General features: G+C 41.1%; 1 protein-coding gene and 1 long non-coding RNA gene across 4 annotated transcripts in view; one reads left to right on the top strand and one right to left on the bottom strand.

Annotated features, from left to right (window-relative positions):
• Positions 1-770: 770 nt before the first annotated feature.
• Positions 771-8,024, bottom strand: LOC112654849 (uncharacterized). The gene is made up of 2 exons (XR_004805241.2): positions 7,891-8,024; positions 771-7,624 (listed from the first exon to the last, which is right to left on the bottom strand). It is a non-coding gene; the product is annotated as an uncharacterized LOC112654849 (long non-coding RNA).
• Positions 8,025-8,600: 576 nt separating this feature from the next.
• The window catches only part of CDK17 (cyclin dependent kinase 17), a 126,833-nt gene continuing 120,626 nt past the window's right edge, over positions 8,601-14,807 (top strand). For all 3 annotated transcript variants that reach the window (XM_049093944.1, XM_025439489.3, XM_025439490.3), the window contains exon 1: positions 8,601-8,736. The gene's annotated coding sequence lies outside the window, so the exon portion shown is untranslated. The remainder of the gene's footprint in view (positions 8,737-14,807) is intronic.

The raw sequence follows: 14,807 nt of genomic DNA, 5'->3' as shown, positions 1-14,807 counted from the left end.
TGGGGTACCTGGGTGGTGCAGTTGATTGAGATTGAGCACTGGACTCTTGGTTTTGGCTCTGGTTGTGATCTCGAGGTGGTGAGGTTAAGCCCAAAGTCAAGGCCTGCTTTGAGCTCCACACTCAGCTGGGGAGTTTAAGACTCCTCCCCACCAAAAAAGACTCTTTCTCCCTCTCCCTTGCTCCTCCCCCAATGTCCCCCCCCCCCACCCATGCACATGCATGCTCTCTCTTAAATAAATGAATAAATCTGAAAAGGAAAGGAAAGGAAAGGAAAGGAAAGGAAAGGAAAGGAAAGGAAAGGAAAGGAAAGGAAAGGAAAGGAAAGGAAAGGAAAGGAAAAAAAAGAAAAGAAAAGAAAGAAAAGAAAAGAAAAGAAAGAAAAGAAAAGAAAAAAGAAAAAAGAAAAGAAAAGAAAAGAAAAGGGAGCTGACATTTACTGAATGCTACAGTCTGCTTTGAAGAAATGTTTTGGATTCACTAGGTCAATATTTTATACAGGGTCAAGTGGATGTCAGACATGGCTTGTTCGGTAATGCCCACTGCTATAGTCTTTTTCACCATGGAGAACAATCTATCAAGAAAAATATCATCTTGCTTGTGACTTTTGTTAATCTCACCTTTGAGCCTGTGGCTAGAAAGCACCTTTGGGTTAGATGGTGTGACTTCTATACAGATATACTCTCAGAAAGCATTTATAACAACGTTGAAAAATTCAGACTTGCACAGACAGGTCAGATAATGGTTTCAAATGTCATTAAACAGGACAGTGTTTGGGTCATATTTGCTCTCTCTCTTTATTAAACAGTATCATTTAGGTACAATGAACAGATAATGAACTGCACATATTTGAAGCATCCAATTTAAGGTTTTCACATATGTATACACCATTGAAGCCATCACTGCAATAAAGGAAAAAAAGAACATATTTATCATCCCCACAACTGTCCTCACACGCCTTTTTTGATTCTTCCCTCTCCCAGACTCAAGCAATCACTCATTTCATTTTTGTCACTACAGATTAGTTTGCATTTCCTATGATTTCACAAAATGGACCATACAGTGTGTGTACTCTTTCTAATCTGGCTTCTTTTACTCGTCATAATTACTCTGGGACTCATCCATGTTGTTGCGTATGTCGGTAATTCACTTCTTTTTATTGCCAAGTAGCATCCCATGCTGAGCATCACTACACCACAATTTGTTTATCCATTCATTCATGCACTTCTTGCTCTTTTTGGTTGACCCTAGTCTCCTGACCAAAATTACTTTCTCTGATTTGCAATTTCTGATGATTATACCCTTTGCATTTACCCAGTTATAGTGGACACCTGTGGTTTTGACTGCCCTGAATCCCTTTCCTCTTATATTTGTTAATAGCACTTTCTGTCCCTTGAACAAGTGCATCTCCTCCACTCCACATGGTCTGTTAGGACTCTTCTGATAAGAGAATGGATACATATGACCCAGGTTGGAGCAATTAGAGTCCTTATTTAGAATTTTCTGAATGGGGACACCTGGGTGGCTCAGTGGTTGAGCATCTGCCTTTGACTCAGGGCATGATCCCATGGTCCTGGGATCTAGTCCCACATCGGGCTCCTGTGAGGCGCCTACTTCTCCCTCTGCCTATGTCTCTGCCTCTCTCTCTGCATCTCTCATGAATCAATCAATCAATCAATCAATCAACCAATCAATCAGAATTATCTGAATGGATTGCCCTTCCTTTGGATTAGGCATTATGAGGGCAGGTCCCAGGGAGCTCAGGGAACATGAAAAGAAGTCCAAGAAAATGAGGTTGCACATGAACTGAAGCCCAGATGAGAGACTGAGTCACTATGTTCTGAGGCAGACTTCCTGGATCCAGCTGATAATAAAGTCTGCTTATCCCTGACTGTCCCCATTTTAATTAAGTGGATGGTAAGAGTGTCCTCATTTTTTTTTTTTTTTTTAGAGGGAACCTCTCTTCCCATGCTCTCAGCACATGTAACTTAGGCGAAGCAAACTCCACCTTGGCTTTAAAGGGTAGAGCATATGTGGCCAATAACTCAGCTGCCTTGGTCATGGTGACAGTTCGTTGATTCAAGTTGGGCTAATAAGCACTCTTTATGCTACTGGGGATGTTGCTCCCTTTTTTCCGGAAGACTTAAGACAGGAAGTACTGAGTTACAAATATTGCAGCCATCTTTTGACCTAATGGGTAGACGAGCAGGGGCTGCCAAAGTCAGAGCCAAAAGGAGAAAAACCAGGTCCCAAAGACATTGTGTGGGCTGTTGGATAAGATGTCTCTGAAGCCTGCAATACCCCTGGTTTTTGAAGTTCTGTAAACAAAAATCTTTTTTCTGTAAAAGTTTTCTGAGTGGCTATTCATGTCAGTTACAAAAGAAAAAGTTGCAGTACAGGTGCTTTACATTCATTATCTCATTTAATACTTGCAACCCGGCAGGTATGTTACTACACTAATTTTATATGTGGGGAAACTCTTAGTTAAGTAACTTACCAAAATCTTACAGTGGCAAAGCTAGGATGCCCATCCAACCCAACTATTGCAAAGCTCAGTTCCTATGCAATACTGCTTCAGGGCTGGAACCCTGACCTGCTTAGCTCTGTGTTTTTCTATTCTTTCTTTCCAGTACATGAAGTTTAACACTCTGCACATTTGTGGCTTCCTTGTTGCTGAGATTAAAAAAAAAAAAAATATATATATATATATATATTTAAGATTTTGTTTATTTATTCATCAGAGACACAGAGAGAGGTAGAAACACAGGCAGAGGGAGAAGCAGGCTCCATGCAAGAAGCCCGATGTGGGACTTGATCTGGTGACTCTAAGATCACACCCTGAGCCAAAGGCAGACGCTCAACTGCTGAGCCACCTAGGCATCCCAAGATAAAAATATATTTATAAGACTTAATACTTCTCTGCCCCTGCTTTTTTACCTTTCTTATTGTCTTCTTCCACTTTTTCATTTTTAATTTCTCCAGTTTTTTCAATGTTAGATACCAAATATTTGCTCTACTCTCCTCTTCCTGGGTGATCTATGCTCACGTTGACTTGGGCAAGGAAAAGTTAGTTTACTGACAAACTTGCCCTTCTAAACTAATAGCTAAAGACAAGAAGGATTACGTCTACAAGTCATTCTGATAAATATCACTGCAAGCAAATCACTGGGGCAAATTCTGAAGATGACAAAACCAGAAGTCCTCTGCTACTTCCTCCCTTCTCTCATTTTTTAAAAAGATGAAAGGCCAGTGATCATTCTGACAAGCCCCAGGAAAATAGCTGATTGCTACATCCTCCTTTTTAACACACTTAAGAGGGAGAAAACCCTTACTGCCCTAGCTCCCACTTTCCAACAATATCTTTTTTTTAAAAAGAAAGAAATTTGTGAAATCTAAAGATGGTTTGCTGTTGTGCTTCATTTCTCAGGAAGCTCAAATCAGCCTTAAATATATTTTATTGGAAGAGCCCACCTCTGATTTCTTTCAGGAGGTAGGAAACATAAACCTAGTTAAGAGCAGTTAATATCACAAGGTTTAAAAAGGACAGAAAGAAAAACAATTTAATCCCTCCTTAGTCTTTTAATAGAGACCCATGTGGGAGCCTTACTGGAAACCTGGAGACTAACACTCCCTAAGCATTTTGTCAACACTAGAGAACAACTTTATTTTGAAACATAATGTTTGAAAATTATGTCTTCCTTAACTGCCAAGACTGAGTTTGGTTCCTGGATTCATTTCCTTTGTGAGGATACATGACATCACTTTCCTGAAAGCTTTTTATAATACTCCCTGGACTGTATCAAATCTCTTGGATGTTACTAAGCCTTTACGTTTGATAAATCTAATACTGCAAATTAGAAATTTTAGATGTAGACAGTAAAGAAATTTCTCTCCCCAAATTTGTAAGTTGTGTGTCTATGGAGATACTTTGATAATGATTTTTAAATAGAGCTGGATCTGTAACATCTCTGTAGTTAACCTTTAAAGGGATGGGCTACAGTTGTATCATTATGCAACGGTATAAGGTTATTTTGCAAAAGTTGGGTTGGTACCAAATATTTATAAAAAATAAACATTAAGGTGATGCCACCTGTTTTGTTTTTGAAGTAGGTTAAAAAATCCTTCAATATTACTCTTTTCTCATCCATAGTTTCATTTTTACTAAAAGTAAAATTATTTTGCTCAGGTGATAGTATAGGGAAGATAGTTAATTGCTGCCCTTAGCTTGATTTACTTCACTCTTATTGCAAACAAATAAATTTATTCTATGGTTCGGCCTAGCAAAATAAAGAATAAAGCCAAACAAAAAGCTTTTTTCCAATTTGATAAGTTAACTAATTTCTTTGAGAATTTTTTAGAGCTTATAATAATTGGAAATGGTTCCAGAATTCAGACATGTGGGAAATTGTTTTTGTAAATAGATGGAGCTATGTGTTGCTGCTCTAAAGAGCAGTGGTTCTCAAACTTTATTGTGTAGCAGAATCCTAGAGGACTTGTTAAAACTGTTTGCTGGGCTTCATCCCAGACTCTCTGATTCAACTGGTCTAGAGTGGAGCCTGAGAATTTTAATTTCTAAGAAATTCTCAAGTGATACTGCTGCCGCCACTGATTTAGGGATCATTGTTTGAGAACCATTAATGTAGAACAACTTAAAACAGGCTTCAGTGTCTCTCCCATTTCGTAACTTGATAATGTTTCATATTTGTTTCTCAGGCTTATGTCATTCTTAAAGTGTGAAGCACAATGAAGATTTTCTGACTACATCCCCTTCTACTCTCTCTGTCCAAAATTCAATGACCTTCAAATTCTCTCTCCTTTCAAGGACCCCCTTGTCCCCAGATTGGAGAGTAAATACCTAACGCTCCAAGAGACCAGTTTCCCAAATCGTGCTCATAAGCACATGTGTCCCGCAATATCTTCATATACATCCTGTGATGAAGCTATTCTATGGTCAAAACATTTTGGGATACACTGGTTTAACTGGAAAGAAAATTACTTTCAATCTCAGAACTTCTCAGAGTTTTTCATATACAAATGTACATGGTGAATTTTCCAAAGGGAGATGAAGTATGTGGCATTTCCCAAGTGGATTTGATCTTGGAATTCTTTCTCAACCCTCTTCCTCACCATATGCTAGGGAATATTTATTAACCATAGTTTAGGAAATGCTCTAAGTAATTTTGTAATTTACTTTATAAGGTTAAAAAAGTCTATACTACAACCCAGCCAAAAAAAGCCAATTTAGCAGACCAAAAACATCATGGGCAAACTTTAAATCAATTTAGAAGAGTAACTAAATAAATGTACTCATTATTTTGATTGTATATGACTTTTTAAAAATTGTCATAAGATCTACCCTCTTAACAAATTTTTAAGTGTGCAATATTGTTAACTACAGGCACAGATCTAGAGATCTGTACAGCAGATCTCTAGAATTTATTCATTTTGTATAACTGAAACCTTATACCTGCTGAACATCAACTCCCTATTTCTCCCATCCCACAAACCCTGGCTCTCACCCTTCTACCTTCTGTTTCTGAGTTTGACTATTTAGAATATTTCATATAAATGGAACCATGCTGTATTTGTCCTATGATTAGCTTATTTCACTTAGTATAACGTTCTCAAGATTCATCCATTTTTTTTTAGATTCATCCATGTTTTTGTACCACTTCCTCCTTTTTTGTAGCTGATAGTATTCCACTCTGTGTATATACCACATTTTCTTCTTTCATGTGACCTTTTTGTGATCAAATAATCTACTGAGGGATATAAAGAAAAGAACCCAAGGCTTTAGCCTCTGCTGTTCATCAAGTCTTTCTGAACCTTACCCCCAAGCTCTGTTCCTCCCACACAATTTCTTTTCCATTAGTTTTTCATTTTCTTCAGTATATTTCTCATGATTACAAGTTCTTATGAATTCCTTAGATGAGTTACAGATTTATTGCTTGTTTCTACCACTAGAAAACGGTTCCATGAGGGCAATATCTTGTCTGTTTTGTTCATTTCTGTATTTTCAGTGTCTAGAGCAGTGCCTGGCACATCATATATAGTCAGTAAATATTTTTTGATGGAAGGAATAAATAAATCTATACAATCATTACCTAAGTTTTAATTATGAAATGTTTATTATGGTAATAAAAGATATAGGAAGAAAAAAGGGTGCTCTTTAGCAGCTTCAGTTGAGGCAATCAGGACAATCTTTGGCTTTCTAAAGGAGTAATTCCAATCTAATAAAATAAAAGAGGAATTATTGATTTGAAACTCAGGATGTTGTTTTGTAGATTCGCTTTTTAAAAATATTTTATTTATTTATTTGACACACAGAGAGAGAGAGAGAGAGCACAAGCAGGGGGAGTGCAAAAGGGAGAAGCAAGCTCCCGCTAAGCAGGAAGCCAGATGTGGGGCTCAATCCTGGGTCCAGAGATCATGACTTGAGCTGAAAGCAGATACTTTGACTGAGGGACCCAGGTACCCCTTGTAGATTAATTTTTATTACGATTTTTAAAATGATTTAAAAAATATTTTATTTATTCATTTGAGAGAATGAGCACGAGGGAACGCAAGCAGTGGAAAGGGAGAAGCAGCCTGCCCCAGGCGCCCCATGATTTTTAATATATACTAAGGGATCGAAAAAGGACAATTATTTTTTAAAAATAAGACAAGTATGTGAAAGATGCTTGGCATGTAAGCATGCCTTATATAAATACTAATTTTTCTAGTTCTCTAAAAGACCTCTAAAAATGATGCTATGTAATAGTGATGCTATATTCTTGGCATGTTACAAGTTCTCCAACTTGGACAAATTGACAAAGCATCATTAACTTTTTTTTTTTTTTAAGCACACTTGTTCTAAAGGAAAGCTTGTGTTCTATATTTGCATTTGTATAGAAATGATAAGCAAGTGTTAAATATGTGCAGAGCATAAATGTTGCTTATTTATGGATCCTGGTTAATTTTAGAGGCACGGAAATCGGATTGAAATGTATGACTTTTTTGGGTTATTACAATAGATACATTCAACTTTGCCCAACAAAATGAGAGAAAGAAATCCAGAGGCATTATTTTTAGAGGGAAAGGATTCGTCCAGGAATCCAAGAAGATAATTAGCAGAAGTCCTTAGGACATTTGAAATTGCATTAAAAATCTACGAAGACTATTTCTGAGTATTAAAATGGAAAAATATTTATATCTCACTTTAGCAGATTTTTTATGTGGTTTAAAATTTTTTCTTGTTTAGGTTGTCCACATCCGGTCCCCACTCTTGTCTTTTCTATCCTCTCATTATCTCCCTCTAGGGGTTTGTTTTTACTTTCTGCTTTTATCCTTATTAGTGGAAAAAAATGGGTCAGTATTACTTTAGTTTGTCTTCACTTTCACTCTGCTGTTCATTCCTGAACCAGCTTTTAGCCTCTGAGAAAAGAACAAAGTAAAAACATTCACAGAAACTGGGCCAACCTCTTGGCGCCCCCTCCCCCCAAGAAAACAAAACCTAACCAAGGGCAACAGAAGTTCTTCTCCGCTCTCCTATAGCACCTTGTATTTCCTTTCTCATAAAATTCAGAATTTCATTATAACCGCTTACTGAACATCTCTCACCCCAGCTCGACGCAGTCCTTTGAGGACCTAGGGCATTGCCAAGAAGATATAAAAAGGTGAAATGAACAAACGCTGCCTGCGTGCGGGAATGACTGCTGCACAGCTGCCCACCCAGGCACCCACAAAGGGGCCAACAACAGGCTCAGGTGTGGGCCCTTTTCTCCAGAAAACCTTTTGGTAGAGAACTGCGGCACTGGTATCTTCATTACATAATTACTTGGGTAATTTAAGCAAGAGTTTTTGTTTCGTTGGGGAGGGGGGGGGGTGGGAGGAGGATGAAGGGGCCGAATTACCGGGGTAATCTCGTTCCCGATGCCCGCGGAGTGGCTCTACCGAACCTTCTCGCCCTCTCACCTCCCTCCCGCGGCTCCAGGAGCTCGGCCGCCGGGAGCAGGGCCCCCACCCCCGGGCGGGGGGTTTCCCGGGGATACCCCGCCCCGCCCCGCCCTCCGGGCCCCGCCCCGCCCCGCCCCGGCCCCGCCCCCGGCCCGCCGGCCCCGCCCCGCGGCCGCCGCCAGCAGGGGTCGCGCTGCCCGCCGCGAGCCGCTCAGGCGGGGGTGGGGGAAGCTCCCGCGGCGGGTCGCTTTTCTCCGCTGCTGCTGGTTGGATCGTTTCAATAAAAGTCTTTTTTCTCGCTCGCTCGCTCGCTCGCTCGCTCTCCTCCGGGGAACAGGCGGAGGCGTCAATCCGCAGTCGCCGAGCGAGAAAGCGACGCACACGCAGCGAACGGGAGCGGCCGCCCGCGGTCTCCCGAGCTCCTCCGGGTCCGGCCGCAGAGAAGAAGGAGCCCCGGTCCGGGCGGGCCGCCTCAGCCGAGCGCCGGCACCTCCCTGCCCGGCCTCGCTCCCGCCCGGGCCCCTCCGAGGGGATTAGTGGGCTGCCCGCGCGGCCCGGCGGCCCGGCGGCCCGGGAGCCATGTTGTCCGGGGGGCTCGGCAACGCGTGAGGCACCCGCGGCCCCTCCCGAAGGCTCCGGACCCGGGCGAGGGCCGGAAGGCGGCAGCGGAGGCCTGCGCCTCGGAGGCGCCGTGGGTCCCCCGCCGGCCGCTGAGACCCGGACCTGCATCCGGTCGCCGCGGGCGTCGGCGGAGCCGCTCACCCTCCGCGCCTCGCCTGGAGACGCGGCCCCCGCGCTCGCTGGTGAGTTGGCGGCTGGCGACCGCGCGGGGCTCTCCCTGCCGCCCGGCGGACCCTCGCGAGCCCCGCGGGGCGGGAGGGCGGCCGTGGCGGGGCGCCGCGGGCTCAGGCCCGGCCGGGAAGTTGAGAGAGGCAGGCGCGGCCGGGGGGGCTCGCGGGTGCCGGTGGCCCCCGGCCCCGCGCGCGATCCCCGGGGCGCCGGGGCATTTCCGGGGCTGGGCTGGGCTGGGCTGGGCTGTGGGGAGGTGACGGGCTCCTTCGCGGAGGCGCGCGCGGTCGCCGCCACCCCCGGGGCTCGCTGCCCACCTGGACCCCGGGGGAGGCGGGGGGGCGCGAGGAGGCCGAAAGTCCCCCGAGACACAGATTCCCCCCGGCGGGGGCGGGGGCGGGGGCGGGGCCGCGGGGAAGGAAGGGCGCGAGGCTGCGGGAGGTGGGCGACGAGGCGGAGGCGGCGGCGGCGGCGGCGGCGGCGGCGGCCGCGGCGCTCCCAGCTCCTTGGAGACGCGGGGGGTGTGAGCGGGTGGCGGGCGCGGGGGAGGAGCGGGAGCCCGCGCGTGGGGAGCCGCCGAGACAAAGCTGAGCGCGGCCTCCCGCCGGCGGGTCACACCCCTGAGCGCGGGGCCGCGGCGGAGGGGCCGCGAGTGCGGGAAACCCGGGGAGCCGGCGGGGAGGGGGCCTGGGCAGCCGCCCGGGGTTGTCGTCTCCGTGGCAGTTGCTTTTCTCAGCGTTTTTGTGGCCGGTGCCTTCGCTCCCCAAGTCCGCGGGCTGGCCCCGGGTCCCCCGCCCCCCGCCGCCGCGTGCCCCCCCCCCCCCCCCGCGTTCTCTCCCCACCGTTCTCTGCCCACTTCTCACCCACTCCTTTTTCGGGTAAGCAGTGTTTTGCCTCCAGCCTGCGGGGAGCGTGAGCTAATGACAGGATGCCTGAGCTCGCTCTGACCCTGAACTGCCTTGAACTCCTCTCCCTCCCTCCCACCCTTTCCTTTCTGGGCTCCTGTAATGTCACATGGCCGCTAACAATTAGCTTTTCTTTCAAAAACGGCAGAAGCGTAGCCGAAACCCGTGGCGCTCCTCCGCCGTCTGTATTAATTCGTCCGTCAGAGTCACGTCGTTGGTCATGGAGCTTTATCACCTCTCCGCCAAATTTTCTAGATAACAAAAGTGGCGAATTTTGTTTCGAGTCTCGGCTCTTCCTTAGGGTCAGCGGAGTGTATCCCCGGCAGCCAGACCTGCTGTCACTTATCAGTGACAGACAATGCTTTCCCCAAACTTTACGGATTCTTTCTTGAGTCTTTGTTGAGGGATTTCTTTCAAAAGGCGCTTGTGTAAGAAGGTCAAAGGAACACATTCGCGCTACTGTATTTTCGACTTGTTTTGTTGACCACCGGGCAGAGGAGAATAATGAATGGGGTTGGTTTTAAGACCTTTGATGCCTTGAGTTAACGAAAGCCTCTGTCGAAGCTAGAAATAGGTTCAAGCAAATTTTAAGAAGGAAAAAAAAATTTGCCGGCAGTAGTTTATTGGTTTTTTGTTTGTGGATGAAGTCGTATCAGTCTCTGTAATTCTAGCATCTGCATACTTAGATGTACGAGGGTTGTAACAAAAGAAAAAAAATGTGGCTATCTTTAGGGAATGGTCTTTTTATGATGGAGAATTTTGGAATATAAAAATATTATCGTTTTACCTGGTGGACTGTCTCCTAGGCCAGAAACACTAACAGTTTGAATGCTGGACCTCAAAGAAAATAGTTGAGTCTTTGAATTTAAGCTGTTTAAAAATATATATATGTATGTATGTATGTATAGATATATATTTACAGCGAAAGGAAGGAGATACTGAATTATGAATGGAAAGAAATTAAAAGTAAAGCCTGTTTGATGTAGCGAAGTTACTATTGATATCATTCTAAAAACAGTCACATCTTGCTGCCATTCAAGTATTTGAAGCTATAAAAATTGTGAAGGGGATTTCAGCCTAGGGACCAGTCTCCGAACTGTGGGACTCCCTATCCCACCCTCACCACTTAACACTTTTCAGATATCCTTGTAAAATTAACAGGTTGTATCATTAATAATCAATGTTTTTATATAATACTTCTCAAAAGGCCAAAATAAAGGTACATTGTTTTTTTTTTTTTTTTCCCCTGGGTATTTATTAGTGTTTAATTAGATTATTGAAGTTTAATTCTCTGAAGGAAATCTACTAAAAAGTTAAGTAAGATTTCTGGGTGGTAGGATTTATGGCTGAATAAAAATACAGTTCTGTATTTTCCAAATTTTTACATTCCTCTTACAGGCAGGAAAAAAAAAAGTGTATGAAGTATGAAGGCTTGTTAATAACCTAATTTTCCTATTACTAGAAGAAGCTTCTATAAAATAGTTTATTCTCATCCTTGAACCAAGGCCCAACAAAGTCACTCACTTTCAGGTGTCAGCTGTTTGAAATAGTGCAGCCTGCCAGATGTGCTCTGGTTACCTGAAGGGAGAAAGATACATAGTAAGGAAGATAAAATCGGAAGAATTGATTCAGTATATGGTAATGATCTGATAGATGGGGGTAGATTTGTACAGCACTAATCTTAGGCTAATAAATCATTGGTTTTACAAAAATAGAAAAAATTTATTTTTTGTAGTACAGAATAGTTGTGTTGACTCAACAGATTTTAATGTATGTATTTGTTGATATGTTTAGTTTTCAGATATTGCTTCAGTCCTATGACTATGGTGGAACGAGATGACCTATAAAATAATTTAGTCCGTGAGGCTTTTGTTTTTCGCCTTATTTTCAGCAATATGTTTCTCCTTTACTCATGAAATAGTGCTAACTAAACAACTGCAAGTCTTGTGAATAATAGAAACAATAATGGCAACTGAGGAAGATATTTAGAAATGAAGATGATTTCCTTTAATATTAGGAAAAATTATATGTGAATACAAATTTTTTCCCTGGTATTTTCTTTGTTATTGTCTAATAGTGCTGAATATTTATAAAGTATTATATTTTGAGTCTTTATTAGTGTTCTTCAGTCTTTATAAAAATTGCAGCATCATGTCATGGCTTATTTTTTTATTTTATTTTATTTTTTGTAGCTTTTATACTTCCATGGAGGATAAGTACTTAGCGAATGTGTTGCTGTGTTGTAGAAAAAGGACATTATATGTTAAATTCAGCTTATAAAAATAATCATTAGAGTATTTTATCTACTTTTAAAATTGCCTTCTTTCATATATATATATGACGAAAGATTAGTTTTAGGTTCTTCAAATTTTGACTGTAATTTTTACTTAAACTTTTATTTTTTTATTTTTATTTTTTATTTGTTTTTTCTTTTTTTTACTTAAACTTTTAAATGGGAAAGTTATTTAAAGTGTACTACAGATTATGGCATTTTTGTATTTTAAATGACAAAGATAAGCAATAAGTTTATGGCCTTTAAAATTACATTTTATATAGTATTTGTGAGGTTAAAAAAATCGCCAAAATAGAAAAGTTGGTTTTAGTTGACTAGCATTCAACCTACAGTTGTTGGCAATTTCTTTGAACTGGTCTTTTTTTTTTTTTTTTTTTTTTAATTTTTATGAGATGTTTACAATATTAAGCCAAGAATTCTTACTGTCATTAGAGGATTCTTTGTCATTAGTTTGCTCCCAGCCTTTTTAGTTGACAATTACTTTAATATCTATAAAATACTGACCTGGAAGGAGTAATTGCCAGCGACCAGAAAAACATAATGAATGTATCTGAGTGTGGCTTACCTTTTGCTAGCCTGTTTCCGCTAACTTGAAAAACCATAAATACCTACCAATACATCTAATCCGGGGAGTGCCTCCTATAAAAACGTTCTGTGGTAACAAATGGTACTGAATATTGTATGTGAAAAGGTAGATTTATAAATCTGTGACATATTGGGATGAATGAAATCATCTTGCTCTCCAAAGCCTCCTTTAAAAATTATTTTTTGATATAAACTGAAAGAAATTAAACTTAATTGTTTCTTTTGCTGGGTACCATGACAGGTGTTACTTTGTTTAGTGCTCATCATAAGCCCATCAGGTAAGTATTGTGCCTCATTTTCAAATAAGTACACAGAGGCCTTAAATTAATTGTCCCTAAGGTTCTACCACTATGGTGAAGCTGAGTTTTGGTGTTCAAACCATTTTATTACAATGCCTCCATAGAGATGTGATGTTAAAAAGTCTGTGTTAAGTGTCTGCTGTAGAGAGCACTATAAAGTGGTAAATTAAAATGTTCATCAAAATTAGGTTTAAATTCCATTGAATTAGTTTTTATCACACACAAAAAATTGGTCTATACAAAATGTATGAATGAGAGGATATATTTATAGCTCAAAATGGATTAAATGTAAAAAGATTGAAAGTTTTTGTAGACTTATTTTTAATCATGGATTTATCAATTAGAGTTTGGGCACAAAGTAAAATGGATTTATCAATTAGAGTTGTTTGGGCACAGAGTAAAATGAATAGGTAGTGAAAAGCAAAAATAATTATATTGCATATTTACACATTTTTATGTATATGTTTACTTATTTGATTTTACATGTGTTAAAATTAGTTTGCATTAGCATATGCCATAAAAGAGAAGACAGCCCAGATGCATGCCGTGTAGATTGCTTCAGTATTAGGTGGGAATTTTATGTTACTGGTTTTTGGGTTTTGTATTTATAAATTCAATGCATAAATTTTGATCTTGTATTTTTATCGATATATAGCTGTATACCACCAAAACTGGAAATATTAGATCACATTATACATTTTTGTAATAACTTTTCACACTGTAAACCAACCCTTATGAAGAAAAATATTGCAAATTAGTATTGTTGATACGTATCCTATCTCTTATTCCATTTGAAAAACAGAAAATGTTATTGACTTGACCTAAAGGTAGTCTGTTAAAGTGGAAGAACAGACGATTTGCTTTGTTTTGTTGTCATAAAAGTTAATTTAAAAAATTTTTGTCCACCCATTTTTTTTTTTTTAATGTAAGCTCTATGCTCAACATGAGGCTAGAACTCACAACACTGAGATCAGAAGTCACATCCTCTATACCAATTGAACCACGCATGTGTCCCTTGTCAACTTTCTAATAGCACATCCTTATTTCTTTTTTTGCACTTGTTAGTGTAAATACTTTTAGGAATGCTCCATATGCATATTTTTAAACAGTGGGAAAAGGACCCAAGAATAAATTCACTATATTCTAGGTTAGTTACTAACTCACTTTGGTCTTCTCAATCATATATATAGTCTTTCTATTCTTAAAATTGATGGTTAAATTTCTGTTAATTAGTGCAAGTTAGTGTTAAAAAAGGTTGGTAAAAATTAACATTTGTGAAAAGTCAGGTAACAACATTGAAGCTCTCCAACTTTAGAGATATTATCCTTTAAATTAGCTAATATGTAGAAAAATTAGTTAATATGTATGTTTAAGTATTATCTTTGAAGTAAACCTTTTTCATAATTCCAGATTTTAATGTTTTAATTACTGGTTTGTACTGCTGTTTCTGGTTGGAAGGAAGCCTCCTATTGATTTTTGAAGTAAAGTTTGGATTTCTTTTTTTTTTTTTTTTTTTTTTTTTTTTTTTTTATTTTTTTTTTATTTTATTTTTTTTTTTTATTTATTTATGATAGGCACACAGTGAGAGAGAGAGAGGCAGAGACACAGGCAGAGGGAGAAGCAGGCTCCATGCACCGGGAGCCCGACGTGGGATTCGATCCCGGGTCTCCAGGATCGCGCCCTGGGCCAAAGGCAGGCGCCAAACCGCTGCGCCACCCAGGGATCCCAAGTTTGGATTTCTTAAGCGGACTTTAGTCCTTTGAGCCTGTCTTACTGAAAAAAAAAAAAATTTTTTTTTTTTTTTTTTTTTTTTTGGAGAGTGGGTGAATATGGAAGGGGTGCGGAGAGAGAATCCCAAGCAGGCTCTGTGTTCAGGGAAGAGCCCCAGGAGCCCCATGTGGGGCCCAATCCCACAACCCTGAGATCACAACCTGAGCCAAAATCAAGAGTCCATCACTTAACCCACTGAGCCACCCAGGCATCCCTTATTGAAATATTTCTAA

This window comes from Canis lupus, chromosome 15 (genome assembly GCF_003254725.2).
Source record: "Canis lupus dingo isolate Sandy chromosome 15, ASM325472v2, whole genome shotgun sequence".
Lineage (NCBI taxonomy): Eukaryota > Metazoa > Chordata > Mammalia > Carnivora > Canidae > Canis > Canis lupus.
This window is presented reverse-complemented; position numbering and strand designations above follow the sequence as displayed.